General features: G+C 34.0%; 1 protein-coding gene across 1 annotated transcript in view; it reads left to right on the top strand.

Annotated features, from left to right (window-relative positions):
* Positions 1-5,225, top strand: part of map2k2b (mitogen-activated protein kinase kinase 2b) — a 529,628-nt gene that overhangs the window by 456,662 nt on the left and 67,741 nt on the right. The gene's annotated exons all lie outside the window — the stretch shown is intronic.

Below are 5,225 nucleotides of genomic sequence, written 5' to 3'. Positions count from 1 at the left end.
AAGCTTTTCCCCTCCATCATTTATTCATACGTGACCCTGGACCACGAAACCAGTCACATGAGCCTCACACGAAAGCTGAATATATAATCTCTCCATTGATGTGTGGTTGGTTATTGTTGTTACGAGACACAACTATTGTAAATCTGGAATCTGAGGAGCAAAAAAATGTAAACATTGAGAAAATCTCTTTTAAAGTTGTGCATTTATGTTCACGATTGTGCTGCATTCACTCACAAAAATACATGTTTTATATATTTATGGTAGGACATTTACTAAATATATTCATGGAACATGATCTTAATATCCTCATGATTTTTGGCATAAAAGAAAAATCTATAATTTTGACCCATACAGTGTATAGTTGGCTATTGCCACAGATATACCCGTGCATCATGTGACTGGTTCTGTGGTCCAGGGTCACATGTTGTCTGAACACACACTTGTGTCTGGGTTTTAGACATCGGAAAGGAATCACTGAATCTTGAATCAGTGTTTTGATGGATTCCTCTAGATGGCAGCAGAACTGAAGCTCGTGACTCTGATGTTCAGACACTGATTATTATTTATTTTTTTGTGAATTTATTATTGTTTTTTTATTATGTACAATACAGGATTTTCATAAAAAAAACACACACACCCTATCCCAACAAGAGAGACATAAAGGAATATTCACACCCATTTATTTATTTAAAAAAAAAAAAAAATTATAATATTACAAGGGCAGTCCCCATATTCACACACAGTCTTAAACCTTACATTTACATAACACGTGTACATTCATGCACATCCCTGACACTGATTTTGATTTTGGTCAAGTCAGCTTTATTAATATAGCGCTTTTTACAGTACAGAGTGTTTCAAATCAGCTTTACAGAGATAACAGGAAAATCATACAAATAAAGTTTGTTTCCAGAAGAAAATAGCGTCACAGTCCAGCTTCAGGCAGTTCAGTGATGTCTCATTTTTGTTGTAAAAAAGTTATTAATTTAGTTCATATATATATATATATATATATATGTAGCCGCTCTGGAGAAAACCAGGATGTCATCGTCCAGCTCAGTTCTTGTATAATAGTGTCAATGCAGGAGATCAATAATATTTTTGAATATTAAATGTAATGTTAAATTTAATGTCCCCATTAAATGTAACATTATTGAGAAGAATATCCTTGAAAATACTGTATAGCCATAAGCTACACTTTTCAGGCTTTCTTAAAACAGGGAAAAATCATGAATGTATTAAGAGTTGCACACAGATATCAAACCATAGTTTTGCAGAACATACACTGTAATTAATAAACTATATTTAACTACAACATCTAAAAGATCCTGAGAACAGTTCAAATCTCCCTTCATCATTATATAGTGACTCTTATCTTTATGATTTAATTAATATTTAATATTTATTTTTTGTTTGAATGACAGAATGCACACACATTATTCATTAAGAGAAAAACGTGTTTTTATGCTTTTGATTCAAAACCTGATACATACTTGTGACAACTTGCCCCGATATCCTCTATATGACATCATAAAGTGCATGCACTGAACTTCCTGGTTTATTTAGGCACTACCATTCAAAAGTTTGAAAGAAATTAATATTGTAGGACGCATTAAATTGATCAAAAGTGAAAGTAAAGACATTTATAATGTTAAGATGTCAAATAATTGCTGTTCTTTTGAACTTTCATCAAAGAATCCTGAAAAATAAAATGTATCACGGTTTTCCACAAAAATATGAAGCGGTTTTCAACATTGATAATAATCATAAATGTTTCTCGAGCATCAGATCTGCATATTATTCTGATTTCTGAAGGATCATGTGACACTGAAGACTGGAGTAATGATGCTGGAAACTCAGCTTTGATCACAAGAATAAATTACACTTATTATTATATATTCACATAGAAAACTGCTTTTTTACATTATAAAAATGTCTCTGTTTTTACTGTATTTTTTTTTAATCAAATAAATGTAGCCTTGATGAGCAGAAGAGACTCTTTCAAAAACATTAAATTCATTATCACATTATTATCATTGGGGTAATTTTAAACATTTGATTTCAAAATGGATGAAAAATAAATGAATGTACAGATTTGAACACAGAATGCGATGTTTTCACCACTAGATGGCGCTACAGACCACGTGATCCTGGATGACCGGATCTCACACGTGTATCAATGCCCTGAACTTCATAGACATCATATAGATAGACGCCCTATCGACCGCTACTGCCTATTAGCGCGGACGAGCCGTGGGGCCGCCATCTTAAACCGGTCACCCGCTCCACTCAGTGTAATCTGTATGGCAGGTGCAATGAGCTGTCAGCGCATTTAATTAATCATACCTCACTGAATACCGAACTGATTTTCACGCAGGTTTTTTTTCTGCAAATGTCATTCATGTAGCTATGATACAGGACACATGGTTCGGCTTATTTTAATATTCATAGTAGGCTTAACAGTAATATAATATTCTGATATAAGATATAAAGTGACCAGACGTCCAAAATCAAAATATGTGATGTAGGATATAAGGTATTTTATAAATCACACAATATAAATATGATAAAGGACACATGGTTCGGCATATTTTAATATTCATAGTAGGCTTAACAGTAATAATAAAGATATAAAGTGACCAGACGTCCAAAATCAAAATATGTGATACAGGATATAAGGTATTTTATAAAGCACACACTATAAATATGATAAAGAAGCAGTAACAGATAGTTGCAGTAAAGTAAGATATTTTAATAAGTTGTGACACACACACACACACACTCGATTTGCGCATCGCCGTCATGTGTGTATTACACAGGTAAGTTAACATTATTACATTGCTTCCTGATATCACGTGCGCAAACACAAATAACCTATATTTGTATATGTTTATGCTACAGGGCCGTTGAATGCTTGTATCTGATAACCGAGAAGCTCTTGTAATAATTACTTTACCCATAGACAGTATATAAACTGACTTTACCCAACCTCTCCATGCCGAGTGGTGCAGTAAACCTAGCCTATAAACGTTAGCTGGCTACGATCGATTTCTGTACAGTAATATCAAAGATCCTTGCTCCTTCTCAATTATCTGGTAATATTCTATTCACAAAACACAACCAAAAGTACGGTAATGTTAAAATGTACTTGTGAAAAGTAATCCCGGGCCCTATTTGCGATGGTCCACCGATTAGAACAGGAAAATGCTCCACAGTGCTCTGGAATCTAACTGCTGCTAAGCAACGAAACTAGGAGTACGACCGGTTTAAGATGGCGGCCGTATTTCTCGGTGCCCAGCAGCCAATAGGGCATCTAGTCTCTATATAATATCTATGCTGAACTTGACCTGATAAACACGTTATCTTTCATTTTTTTTACTTATAATATTTAATCTGTCTTTTAAGTTAACCGAAGTTTTAAGAACCTCCTCAACAACATTTTTTAAAACCCATAATAATATAATATTTATGCGTGTGTTGAATATTTAATCATTGTATCATGTCAGTGATTTGAATGTTTATTTCCCGTTGCTGATCTTGAGACGCGCAGGACTGATGCTGATTGGTGCTGATGCTGGCTGTGGGCGGGGTCACCGGTCGTTGCCATGGGTTTCCTGGTGCTGTGCCAATGTATTTGCATGTATTCAAATAGCTCATGAATAATGTAGCACCGCTGCGGACACACACTGATGCGGAACTACAGGACACTGACAGCAGAAAAAACATCCGCAAGAAACACACACAAGATCCTGTTTTTATGCTGCAATCAGGAAAATGTTCAATAACAAGTGACCGATAGATAGATAGATAGATAGATAGATAGATAGATAGATAGATAGATAGATAGATAGATAGATAGATAGATAGATAGATAGTTTATAGATAAATATTAAAAAGTTAAAACATATATTTTTAATGAACTTGCAATAAAAACTACGATAAAAGAATTTACATTAGAAGGCTCACTTCTTATTTCACAGGAAATGACGACACAGTCATGGAAACAGCTGACTGGAGGATGTCGGAAAGGGGCGTGTCCACATTGGAAGTTAAATTATCTTTATTATTCCATTTAATGGGACAAAATGCATGAGGACAGATTTATTTGTAATGCAGAACACCACACAATTAGCCTTTAATACATTAAAAACAAGTAAAAAGTCTGAATATGCTTAAAATATTAGTGCATATGCAAATAGGTCTACATTACCCTTTACTTTTTGTTCTAATATCTTTTCTAATATTCATATATATGTATTTGATATGAGTGAATAAAATTATCCAAAAATGTGCAATAGAATTGTTACTTGTGGTTTGTTTTCTTTGATTTAATTAGTTGACAATCATCTGGTCACCAAAGTATGTTTTAAGGATTTTTCTTTTCTACGGAAGCCCCCACAGGCCACGCGTTATGATTGGATTCTGTTTTTGTTTGGTCGAAGTTTTCTCTAAAGATGTTTTCCTGGCCTGGAGACAGTAAGAGACACTTGAGGAGGAGTGTGTGCTGCAGGAAAACGTCAGATTGAATGATGATTGATTGACAGACGCTGATCGGCTGACTAGAGAAATGGTGAGTGGCGTATTTCTCTTTCGCGAAGCGTAATAATATTAACTTAAAAACATGATAAAATAAATTTGTTATGCTGAAAACGGTATCCCCTAATGGGTTTCCGTAGTTCCCAATATAGTATTTTAACTTTTTGTAACTGACTAAAAATAAACTGTTTTTGCTAAATACTGTAAACATAGGCTACGCGCGCGCGTGTGTGTGTGTGTTGGGACATTTCTGTTATTTCTACACATACATTTATGCATTATTTATTTCAGTGTATATAGATTCAATCTTAATGACTTTGTTGTTAATGAATAAACAATGAACATAAAGGACTTTCAGGTGTAGAGGTGAATTCACCAAACTCTCAAATTGTATTCTGTGTAAATTTAGCGCATAATAATTTCCCCCTGATAAAGTGTTTTACTGTCTGTGTCTAACAACATGAGATATAATATATTCAACATCTGCATATGCTGGAAAACCAGATTAAACCATTTAACAGCGTCTAGTTCTCGCCCTGAAATGATTTAGACTCTGAAGTCGCACTTAAAAATGTCTGAATGTCATTGTATTGTAAAGAAAGAAATCCATAAAATATCTAAAACATTCATGAAGATTTTCCCTTTATACATAATGACATAAACCACAATGTTAAATAAATACTCACACC

Source organism: Phoxinus phoxinus (genome assembly GCF_949152265.1).
Source record: "Phoxinus phoxinus genome assembly, chromosome: 5".
Taxonomy (NCBI): Eukaryota; Metazoa; Chordata; class Actinopteri; order Cypriniformes; family Leuciscidae; genus Phoxinus; species Phoxinus phoxinus.
Note: the sequence above shows the minus strand (reverse complement) of the source record. Positions and strands in the feature narration are given on the sequence as shown.